This window comes from Somniosus microcephalus, chromosome 25 (assembly GCF_052327205.1).
Source record: "Somniosus microcephalus isolate GS21.2 chromosome 25, FLI_Smic_1.0, whole genome shotgun sequence".
NCBI lineage: Eukaryota > Metazoa > Chordata > Chondrichthyes > Squaliformes > Somniosidae > Somniosus > Somniosus microcephalus.
The window spans coordinates 35,959,335-35,974,026 of NC_141011.1; the positions used below are offsets into that span (position 1 = coordinate 35,959,335).

Below are 14,692 nucleotides of genomic sequence, written 5' to 3' on the forward strand. Positions count from 1 at the left end.
CCCTCTCTCACCCTCCCTACCCTCACTCTCCCTCTCCCCTCCCCCTCCCTCACTCTCCCTCCCTCCCTTTCCCTCTTCCCTCCCTCCTTTTCCCTCTCTCCCTCCCTCTCTTCCTCTCTCTTCCTCTCCCTCCCTCACACTCTCCCTCCCACCCTCACTCTCGCCCTCCCTCCCTCACTCTCGCCCTCCCTCCCTCACTCTCTCCCTCACTCTCTTCCCTCCCTCTCCCTCCCTCTCCCTCCCTCTCCCTCCTTCTCCCTCCTTCTCCCTCCTTCTCCCTTCCTCTCCCTTCCTCTCCCTTCCTCTCCCTTCCTCTCCCTCCTTCTCCCTCCCTCTCCCTCCCTCTCCCCCTCCCTCCCTCTCCTCTCCCCCTCCCTCCCTCCCTCACTCCATTTCCCTCCATTCTCTCCCTCCCTCCCTCCCTTTCTCTCCCTCCCTTTCCCTCCATTTCTCTCCATCCCTCCCTCCCTCTCTCTCCATCCCTCTCTCACCCTCCCTCCCTCACTCTCCCTCTCCCCCTCCCTCACTCTCCCTCCCTCCCTTTCCCTCTCTCTCCCTCCCTCCCTTTCCCTCTTCCCTCCCTCCTTTTCCCTCTTCCCTCCTCCTTTTCCCTCTTCCCTCCCTCCTTTTCCCTCCCTCCCTCCCACTCTCTCTCCCTCCTCTCTTCCTCTCTCTTCCTCTCCCTCCCTCCCTCCCTCACTCTCTCCCTCCCTCCCTCACTCTCGCCCTCCCTCCCTCACTCTCGCCCTCCCTCCCTCACTCTCGCCCTCCCTCCCTCACTCTCGCCCTCCCTCCCTCACTCTCGCCCTCCCTCCCTCACTCTCTCCCTCACTCTCTCCCTCACTCTCTCCCTCTCTCTCCCTCCCTCTCTCACTCTCTCCCTCACTCTCTCCCTCACTCTCTCCCTCTCTCTCCCTCCCTCTCTCTCCCTCTCTCTCCCTCTCTCTCCCTCCCTCTCCCTCCCTCTCCCTCCCTCTCCCTCTCTCTCCCTCCCTCTCCCTCCTTCTCCCTCCTTCTCCCTCCTTCTCCCTTCCTCTCCCTCCCTCCCTCTCCCTCCCTCTCCCTCTCCCTCCCTCTCCCCCTCCCTCCCTCTCCCTCCCTCTCCCTCCCTCCCTCTCCCCCTCACTCCATTTCCCTCCATTCCTCTCCCTCCCTCCCCTCCCTTTCTCTCCCTCCCTTTCCCTCCATTTCTCTCCATCCCTCCCTTCCTCCATCCCTCTCTCACCCTCCCTCCCTCACTCTCCCTCTCCCCTCCCCCTCCCTCACTCTCCCTCCCTCCCTTTCCCTCTTTTTTCCCTCCCTCCCTCCCACTCTCTCTCCCTCCCTCTCTTCCTCTCTCTTCCTCTCCCTCCCTCCCTCCCTCCCTCACTCTCTCCCTCCCTCCCTCCCTCACTCTCGCCCTCCCTCCCTCACTCTCGCCCTCCCTCCCTCACTCTCGCCCTCCCTCCCTCACTCTCGCCCTCCCTCCCTCACTCTCGCCCTCCCTCCCTCACTCTCGCCCTCCCTCCCTCACTCTCGCCCTCGCTCTCTCCCTCGCTCTCTCCCTCCTCACTCTCTCCCTCACTCTCCCTCCTCTCCCTCTCCCTCCCTCTCCCTCCCTCTCCCTCCCTCTCCCTCCCTCTCCCTCCCTCTCTCCCTCCCCCCCTCCCTCTCTCTCTCCCTCCCCCCCTCCCTCTCTCTCTCTCTCCCCCCCTCCCTCTCTCTCTCTCTCTCCCTCCCTCCCTCCCTCTCTCTCTCGTCTCTCTCTCCCTCCCTCCCCTCCCTCCCTCCCTCTCTCCCTCTCTCCCTCCCTCCCTCCCTCCCTCTCTCCCTCTCTCCCTCCCGCCCTCTCTCCCTCCCTCCCTCCCTCTCTCCCTGTCTCCCTCCCTCCCTCTCTCTCCCTTCCTCTCTCTCCCTCTGTAATGTATGTAATGTATATATACCTTAAGGGAGAGAACTACTTTTTACAGCTCCTGTATACTGTAGTACCGGCAGTGACCACACCTGTATATAAACCCTGAGTAGTGATCTGTACAGTTAGTTCTAGAGTAACCCTCATTCAGGAAACACCTGTTGAGTCGTTCCCTGCAGTCTTTTGGCCTGATTATTGAAGGACACAACATTAAGACACACGGACATAACATTGGCGACGACGCAGATTCGAACCTACCTGCAACTCTGCATCACCTCCCAGGAATTCGCTCCTGGAGAACAGTGGAAGGAGGTCGAGTCCAGAAGCACGGGCGTCGACCACGGGCAACCGCCCAGTCATCCAGCGGAGATTTGAGCATCGCAGGGGAGGCTGTCGAGAGCCAGGCTTGGCTTTCCAGTCACGCTGGTCCAGCGAAACGGGCTGGCAACAGGTACTGCGTAGACCCTTCCCAGACAGCGACGGGCTAGAGCCCGACCGAGTGGCACAGAAAAAGGCCGAGCAGCGTTGACGGGGGAGAGAGAGAGGGCAGAGCGCACAGGGTGCAACCGGTGTTCAGGACCGAGCGGCGTCAACGGGGGAGAGAGACAAGAGAGAGCAGAGCGCAGCCGGTGGTCAAGGGCCGAGCAGCGTCAATGGGGGAGAGAGGCGCACAGGAAAACGCGAGCCGCTGCCATTGCCACGAGGACCGCAGAGAGCGGCATTGGCAGCAGCGCAGGAGCAGCGCACGAAACCCACAGGGCGTCGCCATTTGCCACGAGGACCGCCGAGAGCGGCGTTGGCAGCAGCGCGGGAGACGCCATTTTAAGCCGCAGCGGGGAAGAAAGGAAAGCGTGGGAGACGCCATTTTAAGCCAGTCTAACCACACCCAAAAATGCCGAAGAGTGGTGTAATGTCCGTGTGTAATTGAGACACGGACTGCAGAAGTTGGTTATAACAGGTGTTTACTGAATGGAGACAAAACTGGAACTACTATACAAAGTTACTACACAGGCTTATATACAGGGGTGGTCACTACTGGTACTGCAGTATACAGGGGCTGCAGAATATAGTTCCTTCTTCAAGGTACATACACTACAATTCCTCCCCTTTTAGCTAAACAGTACATAACATTCGATTAATAATTAAATAACATATTTACAATTACAGTTGCTAGATACATTAGCTGAAGTTAATCAATTATAAATTCAGTCTTTGAGGAGGCTTCCTGATTCTGTCCGGATAACACCTCTTTGGGGTATCAGGTTCTTCTGGCAAAGTTGATTCGGGATCAACGTTGTTGTTTGGTTCGTCTGCTTCCAATATCACCGATTCTGAGGTAGATGCAATTGGTACTTCGGTTTCATCACCAGGTGTATAGGATCGTGGTGTAGTTTAAACGTTTTCCAGTGACTCTAGAATCTGGTCAGTATGGCATCTTACAATGCTCTCTCCAACGTCCACGGTATACATTAGAGGTCCTTGCCGTGTGCAGATCGTTCCTGGCTGCCATTTCTCTGTGCGGTAGTCCCGGGCCAAAACTGGTTGACCTATCTTGAAATGCCTAGTTGGCCTTTCATTCATATTCTGAAACTGCCTGTTCTCCACATCTCTTCTGATGTTTGGCTTAACCAAATCCAAGCGGCATCTTAGTCTTCGATTGAAGAACATCATGCCTGGAGTTTGGTTGGTAACCGCATGTGTCGCATTCTGGTAGGCAAACAAGAAGTTATCCACCTTGTGTTGTAGGGGTATGTCTTCATTACACATTGCCTTGATAGCCTTCTTGAATGTTTGAACGAACCTCTCAGCCAATCCATTGGTGGCTGGATGATATGGGGCGGATGTGTAATGCTTAACACCATTGTTCTTTAAGAACCTCCGGAACTCTTCAGACACAAACTGTGGTCCATTGTCGGAGCAAATCTGTTCAGGCAGCCCACTTCTGGCGAATATGGTTCATAAGACTGTGATAGTTTTTTCTGTGGTGGTTGAGGACATTTTTATTACCTCTGGCCACTTTGAATGTGCATCCACCGCAATTAAAAACATCGAGTCCATAAATGGACCAGCAAAATCAATGTGTACCCTTTGCCATGGAGATGAGGGCCACGCCCATGGATGTAGAGGGGCTTGTGGTGGGGTGTTTTGGACCTTCTGGCATCCTGTACAGCTCTTGGTCATCTCTTCGATTTCTCTATCGATTCCCGGCCACCACACAAACGCTCTGGCTAAGTTCTTCATTTTTACCCCTCCCAGATGACCCTCATGAAGCTCATTGAGCACTCTATCCTTCAATTTGGGTGGAATTACTACTCTGGATCCACACATCAAGGTTCCTCGGCACACTGACAGCTGTTCTCTTCTCGGCGAGAATGCTGGCAACAGTGGTTCGCCATGTGCTGGCCATCCCTTCACCGTTAAATCATAGACCCTGGAGAGTGTCGGGTCATTTCGTGTTTCCTTTTCTATGTTTGCATTCGTCACAGGTAGACATTCAACTATGGTCGAGTGGAATATCTCCACAGGATCCACTGCAGGTGCTTCTTCCACCGTCGGCAACGGTAGGCGCGACAATCCATCAGCATTCCCATGCTGTTTAGTTCCTTTGTACTCGATGTCAGATTGGTGTGCCCCTAGGAAAAGGGACCACCTCTGTAGCCGTTGTGCTGTCATTATCGGGACGCCCTTCTGAGGGTTGAAAATGGAGACAAGAGGTTGATGATCAGTTAGTAGAGTAAATTTCTGTCCGTGCAGGTAGTGATTGAACTTCTTCACCCCCCACACCAGGCTGAGGGCCTCTCTGTCAATCTGGGCGTAGTTACGCTCGGCTGCAGTTAACGAGCGTGACGCAAAAGCTATCGGCCTCTCTGAACCATCAAGGGATTTATGTGACAGTACCGCTCCAACGCCGTAGGGAGACGCATCACACGCCAGTCTTATCGGTAGTGATGGGTTGTAGTGAGCCAATACTTCTCTTGAAGTGATCAGGCCTTTACTCTTCTGAAAGGCCCGCTTACATTCATCGCTCCATTTCTGTTCTACTCCAGTTTGTAGCAGGGTGTTCAGTGGGTGCAGAATTGTGGACAAATTCGGCAAAAGCTTATGGTAGTAATTCACCAATCCGAGGAATGACCTCAGTTGCGACACATTTTCAGGCGCTGGAGCCTTAACTACCGCTTCAATTTTGTCAGGGGACTTATGTAACCCCTCTTCATCAATCACGTGGCCACAATACGATATTTGTTTCTTAAAAAACTCGCACTTGGGGCGATTGGCTCGTAGCCCATGTTCTCTTAGTCTAGTGAGCACCTGCACTAGGTTGGCAAGGTGTTCACTGTCATTTTCACCTGTCACTAGGATGTCGTCCAAGTAACACTGAGTCCCCGGAATCCCTTGCAGAACTTGTTCCATCGCTCTTTGCCATATAGCCGGAGCTGATGCTACTCCGAATACCAGTCGATTATACTGGTAAAGACCTTTGTGAGTGTTTATCGTGAGATATTTCCTAGAGGATTCTTCAACCTCCATCTGCAAATATGCTTGCGCTAGGTCAATTTTTGTAAAACGTTTCCCTCCAGATAGTGAGGCGAAAATATCTTCTATCCTCGGAAGAGGATACTGTACTGTGTGAAGGACTGGGTTCACAGTCACCTTGAAGTCCCCACAGATGCGAACCTTCCTTGGCTCCTCAGACTTATTGTTTAACGTTTTCTTCATGACAGGAACAATGGGTGTCGCCCACTCGCTCCAGTCTACCTTAGATAACACGCCTGCATTCTCCAGCTCTGCCTCGACGGCTGGGCGAATTGCATACGGTACCGGTCTTGCTCTGAAAAACTTGGGAATTGCATTCTCTTCTATTTTTATCGAGGCGGTTACACCTTTAAGAGTTCCCAGTCCTTGTTGAAATACCTCTTTAGCGTTAGCTAAGATTTTTGACAATCGTCCAGGTGTGACGTCGTCATCCTTTTTACCAGCCACAGTCACTGCCTGAATGGAGTGCCAGTCTAAACTTATCTTTCTGATCCATTCACGTCCCAATAACGGTGGTCCACCATCTTGCAGTATGTACAGATACAATTTCTGTATTTCCTTGCCGTTGTATTCGACAGGCACCCTTATTTTCCCTCTGGGGTATACTTTCTGCCCCGTATATGTCTTCAAGACAATGGATGTGTTTTTCAAGGGTATGTGTGAGAATAGCCGCTCGAAGTCTCGTCGATTCATGACGGTCAGGGCTGATCCTGTATCCAATTCCATTTTGACTTGGGACCCTGCTATCATGAGGGTGACCCAAATGGTTCGGTGATCCTCTTTTGCGATTACATTGTATAGTTGGAGACAGCTTAGTCTCTTGTTCCCGGATTCACTATCGCTCTTCTGGTCTTCGGAACTACTGTCCATCATCTTTTGTACTTTCCTGTACTGTTCCTTAGTAGTCTTTTTGTTGTCGTTAGTCTTCTTCCCGGACCTGCAAACTCGTGCAATGTGTCCCATCTTTCCGCATTGCCTGCATGTTTTGTCCTTGGACCAGCAGTCCTTCTGGTCATGGGTTGTTCTGCCGCAGCGATAACATTTTTCAAATCCCCGTGTCATTTCATGGGTGCCGTATTCCTGTGGCTTTTGCTGTATTTCCGCAGCTCCCCTTGCTGCTGCTTCATATGATACTGCCACGCTGAAAGCCTTATCTAGTGTCAGCTCTCTCTCTGAGAGTAACCTCTTCTGGGTTCCTTCACTCAGGAGTCCACAGACAAATTTGTCCCGTAGGGTATCTGCCAGTCCTGCTCCGAACTGGCAGTGCTTTGATAGCTTGCGTAGTTCCGTAAGGTAATCAGCATTGCTCTCATCTTTATGCTGATTTCTCTTGTGGAATTTAAATCTTTCTGCTATCAGCAGCGGTGTAGGATTTAGGTGTTCCTGTAGGATATCAACAATTTTGTTAAAACTCTTCGCCATTGGTTTGACTGGAGTGATCAGGTTCGGCAATAGACCGTACGTTCTTGCGCCCATTAAGTTTAGTAGTACCGATGCCTTTTTCTCATCGGCTACTTCATTTGCCTTGCAATATACTTCGACTCTTTCCACATACGTGGTCCAGTCTTCTATTGCATTATCGAAGGCAGTGATATTGCCAGTCTTCGGCATCTTGGAGATCTAAGATGGCGCCTCCCGTGCTTTGCCTTCTTCCCCGATTGAACAAAATGGCGCCTCCCGCACTTTGCCTTCTTCCCCGCTGGATTAAGATGGCACCTCCCGCACTTTCTGCCTTTTCCGCTGCTGCCAGCGCTGTTGCTGGCGTTTTTATGCCTTGATGGCGACGCCCTATGGTCTTCGCGCGCTTCCCCCCGCTTCCCCAACGCCGCTCTCCGCGGTCCCCGTGGCAAACTGCAGCTCCTCGCAGCTTTCTGCGCTTCTAATTTCTTTTTCTTTTATTTTAATTACTGTTCCCATCATCAGAGCAGACCCTATGGGACACTTCCCTCCCTCTTCTCGGGTCTGTACGCTGCCCGGCTTCATAGCACAGGCCGCGCCCTGTGTGCTCCACCCTCTCTCTCTCCTCTTCCCGACAACGCTGCTCGGCCCCGTTGAAAAGCCACCCGATCGAGCTCTAGCCCGCCGCAGCCCAGGAAGGATCAGTGTACTACCTGCCACCAGCCCGATTAGCTGGAACACCATAGACTGGATAACCAAGCCCAGCTCTCGACAGCCTTTCCTGCAAATCTTCAAATTCGATGAATCAAAGGGCGGCTGCCCACGGTCAGCGCCCGTTTCTTCTGTTTGTTTGGTTTTTTGGGGGATTTCTTCCTTCTGGCTTCGACCTCTAATAACTTCGCTTCAGGGATGGATCCCCGTGAGGTGGTGCAGAACTGTAGGTAAGTTCGGATCTGTTCGTCGCCAATGTAATGTCCGTGTGTAATTGAGACACGGACTGCAGAAGTTGGTTATAACAGGTGTTTACTGAATGGAGACAAAACTGGAACTACTATACAAAGTTACTGCACAGGCTTATATACAGGGGTGGTCACTACTGGTACTGCAGTATACAGGGGCTGCAGAATATAGTTCCTTCTTCAAGGTACATACACTACAAGTGGCAGTATCACTGCGTTCGACAATGAAGTCGAAGATTGGACGACATATGTCGAACGCATAGAAGTATACTGCAAGGCGAATGAAGTGCCAGATGACAAGAAAGCGCTGGTATTGTTAAATTCAATGGGTGCAAAAACATATGGCTTACTACGAAACCTAGTAACCCCAGAGAAGCCAGTAGAAAAGGATTTTGAAAACATAGTGTCAATCCTACAGGACCACTTAAACCCCACACCGCTGCTGATAGCAGAAAGATTTAAGTTTCACAAAAGGAACCAGCATAAAGATGAAAGTAATGCTGAGTATTTAATGGAACTGCGCAAGCTATCGAAACACTGCCAGTTTGGAACGGGACTAGCAGATACTTTAAGGGACAAGTTTGTGTGTGGGCTTCAAAGTGAAGGAACCCAGAAACGGCTTCTATCAGAAAAGTATCTTACGCTGGACAAGGCTTTCAGCATTGCAATATCACATGAAGCAGCAGCACGGGGCGCTGCAGAGATACAATGGAGACCGCAAGAATATGGCACAAATGAAATGTCATACGGAACAGTGAAGTGCTATCGCTGCGGCAGAACAACACACGACCATAATGATTGCTGGTTCAAGGACAAAGTGTGCAGACAGTGTGGAAGAGTAGGACACATAGCAAGAGTCTGCAGGTCGGGAAAGAAAACCAGCAGCAAGAAATCTCCACAGGAGAAGTACAAGAAGGTACATAAGGTGACGGAGAGTAGTTCAGACGAACAGAAGAGTGATACAGACTCCGGAAGCAAGGAGCTGGGTTGTCTGAAACTCCATAATGTGATCAAAATGGAGGATCACCAAACTATCTGGGTCATGCTCAAGATAGCAGGAGTCCAAGTGAAAATGGAATTGGACACAGGATCAGCCCTAACCATCATAAACCGAAGGGACTACAAGCGGCTATTCTCACATATACCCTTGAGAGATACAAAGATTGTCTTGAAGACGTACACGGGGCAAAAAGTCTACCCCAAAGGAAAAATAAGGGTGAACGTTATATATAACGGCAAGGAAACACCAAAAATGGACCTATATGTATTGCCAGATGGAGGACCACCACTACTAGGACGTGAATGGATCCGGAAGATACAGCTAGATTGGCATTCCATACAAGCACTGACTGTAGATGCCAAAAAGGATGACGACGTCACACCTGGACGACTGTCAAAAATGCTAACTGACGCACAAGAAGTGTTCCAGCAGGGACTCGGAACACTAAAAGGCATAACAGCGATGATCAAAATAGAGGAAAATGCAAGCCCAAAGTTTTTTAAGGCCAGACCGGTACCTTATGCAATCCGCACAGCCGTCGAAGCAGAGCTGGAAGGTTTGGAACATTCAGGAGTACTGTCCAAAGTGGACTGCAGCGAGTGGGCTACACCCATCGTTCCTGTAATGAAGAGGTCGTTGAGTAATATGCCTGGGGAACCAAAGAAGGTTCGCATCTGTGGGGACTTTAAGGTGACAGTGAACCCAGTCCTTCACACTGTACAATATCCGCTTCCGCGGATTGAAGATATTTTCGCCTCGCTATCTGGAGGGAAACACTTCACTAAGATTGATCTGGCCCAGGCGTACCTGCAAATGGAGGTAGAAGAAGCCTCAAAACAGTACCTCACAATCAACACTCATAAAGGTCTCTACCAATACAACCGGCTGGTGTTCGGGGTAGCATCAGCTCCGGCTATTTGGCAAAGGGCAATGGAATGAGTCCTGCAAGGGATTCCAGGGACCCAGTGTTATTTGGACGACATCCTGGTCACGGGCGAAAATGACAGTGATCACCTCGCCAACCTGGAGCAGGTGCTCACTAGATTGAAGGAATATGGGCTCCGAGCTAATCGCCACAAATGCGAGTTTTTCCAGAAGCAGATCTCGTATTGTGGCCACGTTATTGATAAAGAGGGGTTACATAAGTCCCCTGAAAAGATTGAGGCAGTAGTCAAGGCTCCAGCACCGGAAAATGTGTCACAACTGAGGTCGTTCCTCGGGCTGGTGAACTACTACCATAAGTTCTTGCCGAATTTGTCTACCGTACTACACCCACTGAACACCCTACTGCAAACAGGGGTACCATGGAAGTGGAGTGACGAATGTAAACGAGCTTTCCAGAAGAGCAAAGCATTGATCACATCAAAAGAGGTGTTGGCTCATTTCAACCCAGCACTACCAATTCGGTTGGCGTGTGATGCATCACCCTATGGCATTGGAGCGGTGCTGTCGCACAAATTCCCGGACGGCTCGGAGAGGCCAGTAGCCTTTGCGTCTCGGTCACTAACCTCAGCCGAGCGTAACTACGCCCAGATTGACAGGAAGGCCCTCAGCCTAGTGTGGGGAGTGAAAAAGTTCAATCACTATCTGCACGGGGAGAAGTTCACCTTGCTGACTGACCACCAACCACTTGTCTCCATCTTTAATCCAAAGAAGGGCGTTCCGGTGATGACTGCGCAACGGCTACAAAGATGGTCCCTTTTTCTAGGGGCGCACCAATATGAAATCGAGTATAAGGGTATGAAACAGCATGGAAACGCTGATGGGCTATCACGCCTGCCACTGCCTACTGCGGAGGAAGCACCAGCAGTGGATCCTGTCGAAATATTTCATTCGACTATAATTGAATGCTTGCCAGTAACTAACGCTGATATAGAGAAGGAGACCCGAAATGACCCGACACTGTCTCGGGTATATGATTTGATGGTGAAGGGATGGCCAGCACATGGCGACTCACTGTTGCCAGCATTCTCATCCAGAAGAGAACAGCTGTCAGTATGCCAGGGGACCTTGATGTGTGGATCCTGAGTGGTAATTCCACCCAAGTTAAGGGAGAGAGTGCTCAATGAGCTTCACGAAGGTCATCTGGGAGGGGTGAAAATGAAAAGCCTTGCTAGGGCTTATGTGTGGTGGCCGGGGATCGATCAGCAAATCGAGGACCTGACCAAGAGCTGCTCAGGATGCCAGAAGGTCCAAAATGCACCACCACATGCCCCTCTACACCCATGGGAGTGGCCCTCATCTCCATGGCAACGGGTGCATATTGATTTTGCTGGTCCATTCATGGACTCAATGTTTTTAATAGCCATGGATGCGCACTCGAAATAGCCTGAGGTGATCAAAATGTCCTCCACCACCACGGAGAAAACTACTGCAGTCCTACGGACCATTTTTGCCAGGAACGGCTTGCCAGAGCAGATTTGCTCTGATAACGGACCACAGTTTGTGTCCGAAGAGTTTCGAAGATTTATGAAAAGGAATGGGGTAAGGCATTACACATCCGCCCCGTATCATCCAGCCACAAATGGATTGGCTGAGAGGTTCGTACAAACCTTTAAAAAAGCAGTAAAGGCCATGTGCGATGACGACATTCCACTGCAACATAAGGTGGACAATTTCCTGTTAGCCTACAGAAATGCGACACATGCAGTCACCAACCAGGCCCCGGCCATGATGTTCTTTAACCGAAGGTTGAGATCTCGTCTGGATTTGCTCAGACCAAATGTACGAAGAGATGTTGAGAGTAAGCAATTCCAGCACATCAATGAGAAGCCGACAAGGAGCTTCAATGTAGGGCAACCAGTCTTGGCCTGCGACTACCGAACAGAGAAATGGCAACCAGGAACGATATGCACACGGCAGGGGCCACTAATGTACACAGTGGATGTTGGGGAGAACATTGTGAGATGCCATGCTGACCAGATCCTAGAGTCACAGGAACGAATCAACCCCATGTCTCGGCCATACGTACCTGGTGAGGAACCCGACGTACAGGTCGCATCTACCTCAGAAATAATAGCATTGGAAGCTGATGAATCAACTGAAGACAGGGTGCTAGAAACGCCTCCGCACCAAGAGCGAGACACTCGGGAAAGGCATTATCCAGAAAGAATCAGGAAGCCTCCCCAGAGACTGAATATATGAATGGACTATTTTCATAAAACATTGTATATTAACAATGTTAATTGTTAAATGAGTATTATGGTACTGTTAATCTGAAAGGGGAGGAATTGTAATGTATGTAATGTGTATATACCTTAAGGGAGAGAACTACTTTTTACAGCTCCTGTATACTGTAGTACCAGCAGTGACCACACCTGTATATAAACCCTGAGTAGTGATCTGTACAGTTAGTTCTAGAGTAACCCTCATTCAGTAAACACCTGTTGAATCTTTCCCTGCAGTCTTTTGGTCTGATTATTGAAGGACACAACATTAAGATACACAGACATAACACTCTCTCTCTCTCCCTTCCCCTCTCTCCCTTCCTCTCTCTCCCATCCTCTCTCTCCCTCCCTCCCTCCCTCTCCCTCTCTCCCTCTCCCTCTCCCTCTCCCTTCCTCTCTCTCCCATCCTCTCTCTCCCTTCCTCTCTCTCCCATCCTCTCTCTCCCTCCCTCTCTCCCTCTCCCTCTCCCTTCCTCTCTCTCCCTTCCTCTCTCTCCCATCCTCTCTCTCCCATCCTCTCTCTCCCTCCCTCTCTCCCTCTCCCTTCCTCTCTCTCCCTTCCCTCCGCCTCCCTCTCCCTTCCCTCTGCTTCCACCTCTCTCTCCCTCCACCTCCCTCCCTCACTCTCTCTTTCTACCTCACTCCCCCTCCCTCTCTCTCCCTCTATCTCCTTCACACTCCCTCCTTCACACTCCCTCCCTCCCCCCCCCTCCCCCTCCCCCCCCCTCCCCCTCCCCCTCCCTCCCCTCTCCCTCTCCCTCCCCCTCTCCCTCCCCCTCTCCCTCCCCCCTCCCTCCCTCTCTCACTCTCCCTCCCTCCCTCCCTCCCTCACTCTCCCTCCCTCACTCTCCCTCCCTCCCTCCCCCCCTCCCTCACTCTCCCTCCCAACCCTCTCCTTCCCTCTCCCTCCCTCTCTCTCCCTCACTCTCCTCCCTCTCTCTCTCCCTCACACTCTCTCTCTCCCTCTTTCACCCTCCCTCACTCTCTCTCCTTCTCTCCTGCCGTCCCTCACTCTCCCACCCTCCCTCTCTCCCATTCCCTCTCTCCCTCTCCCTCCATCCCTCCCACCATACCTCCCTCCCTCCCGCCCGCCATCCCTCCCTCCCTCCCACCATCCATCCCTCCCTCCCTTCCTCCCTCCCTTCCTCCCGCCCACCATGCCTCCCTCCCATCCCTCCCATCCCTCCCATCCATCCCTCCCTCCCTTCCCTCCCTCCCTTCCCTTCCCTCCCTCCCTTCCCTCCCTCCCTTCCCTCCCTCCCATCCCTCCCTCCCATCCCTCCCTCCCATCCCTCCCTCCCATTCCTCCCTCCCATCCCTCCCTCCTATCCCTCATTCACATTCCCTCTCTCTCTCTTCCCTCCCTCGCTCTCCCTCACTCTTCAAGTTCCCTCCCCCATCGAGCACTCCCAGAGCCATTCTCTATCTCTGTTTGCCTGGCTCCGAGCCCTCTGATTCTTTAATGCTTCTTGTACAACAGGCGGTGGGTCAGGGATGATGATGTGGTGACAAACAGACAGATATCGAAAGCCTGCTCGAGACAGAAAGGTCAATTGGCCGCATGTGCTTTCCGTTAGTTACAAATACCAGACTGACAGGGGCGGGCCCTGTGATTAATCCCTGGCCTCCTCCGAGCCCTGGCTCCTTCCTTTTCTCACCCTGGGACTGCAGATGACTCTGCGGAGCAGAGTTAAAGTGTAAAATTCACTGTTAGCCACTATTGTTATTCACTGTGGATCTGCGGGGCTGTGAGAGTGTTTACTCTTTCACCAATCGAGCAAGATCACAATCAACACCACAGTCTGTTGCTGCAATCGCCACCTGATTCTTTGATTCCAAAGTCATAGAATGATGCAGCCCAGAAGGAGGCCATTGGGCCCATCGTGCCTGTGCCGGCTCTTTGAAAGAGCTCTCCAATTAGTCCCACTCCCTGCTCTTTCCCCATAGCTCTAATGTTTTTTCCCTTCAAGTACTTACCCAAATCCCCTTTGAATGTTATTATTGAATCAGCTTCCACCGCCCTTTCGGGCAGTGCATTCCAGATCATCACAACATCGGCAGCAGTTTCATGGCGAGCTGTGGTGTGGGCTCACAGAGCACCCCCTTCACACCCTCTGCGCTCACTCTCCCCGAAGCTCCTTCTGTCTGGTCTTCCCCATCTCCCCATTTCCTACATTACAACAGTGACTGCACTTCAAAAGTACTTCATTGGCTGTAAAGCGCTTTGAGACATCCAGTGGTCGTGAAAGGCGCTATAGAAATGCAAGTCTTTCTTTCTTCTTTCCCAGGGTTTGCTTGCTCCTTGGTGGGGCACAGGCTCCACAGGCACTGCAGGCCCCCTAACACCTTCATCTTTCCCAGGTGCCCCTGCGCAGTGGGTGCCAGCAGGCTATTTCACTAGGAAAGTCTTCACATGCAAGCCTGATGCTGTGCTCGCCACACACACATGTGCATGTCGCGTACATACACACTCACACACAGTCTCTGTCACGCGCACTCCTTCTAGCAGGGGGGTCACTGGATACCGATCAGGAGGGCAATCACTGACTGATTTCTCCCCTCCTGTCTGGCTCAGTATTACACCAGGCACTGAGCCATTGAGGGATCATTAGGAGGTTTATTATATAAATAAAACACGTTGTGTAGAAGAATCACACTTAGCTCCTATCACACTTAATGGTAACGGCCCTATTATACAGCAGGGTAACCGCAAACCCACTGTAAGCAGCTGCATGGGAGATCC

The 14,692-nt window shown here is 51.7% G+C and overlaps 1 protein-coding gene across 1 annotated transcript in view; it reads left to right on the forward strand.

Moving 5' to 3' along the window:
- pax7a (paired box 7a) overlaps window positions 1–14,692 on the forward strand; it is a 273,084-nt gene that overhangs the window by 206,610 nt on the left and 51,782 nt on the right. The gene's annotated exons all lie outside the window — the stretch shown is intronic.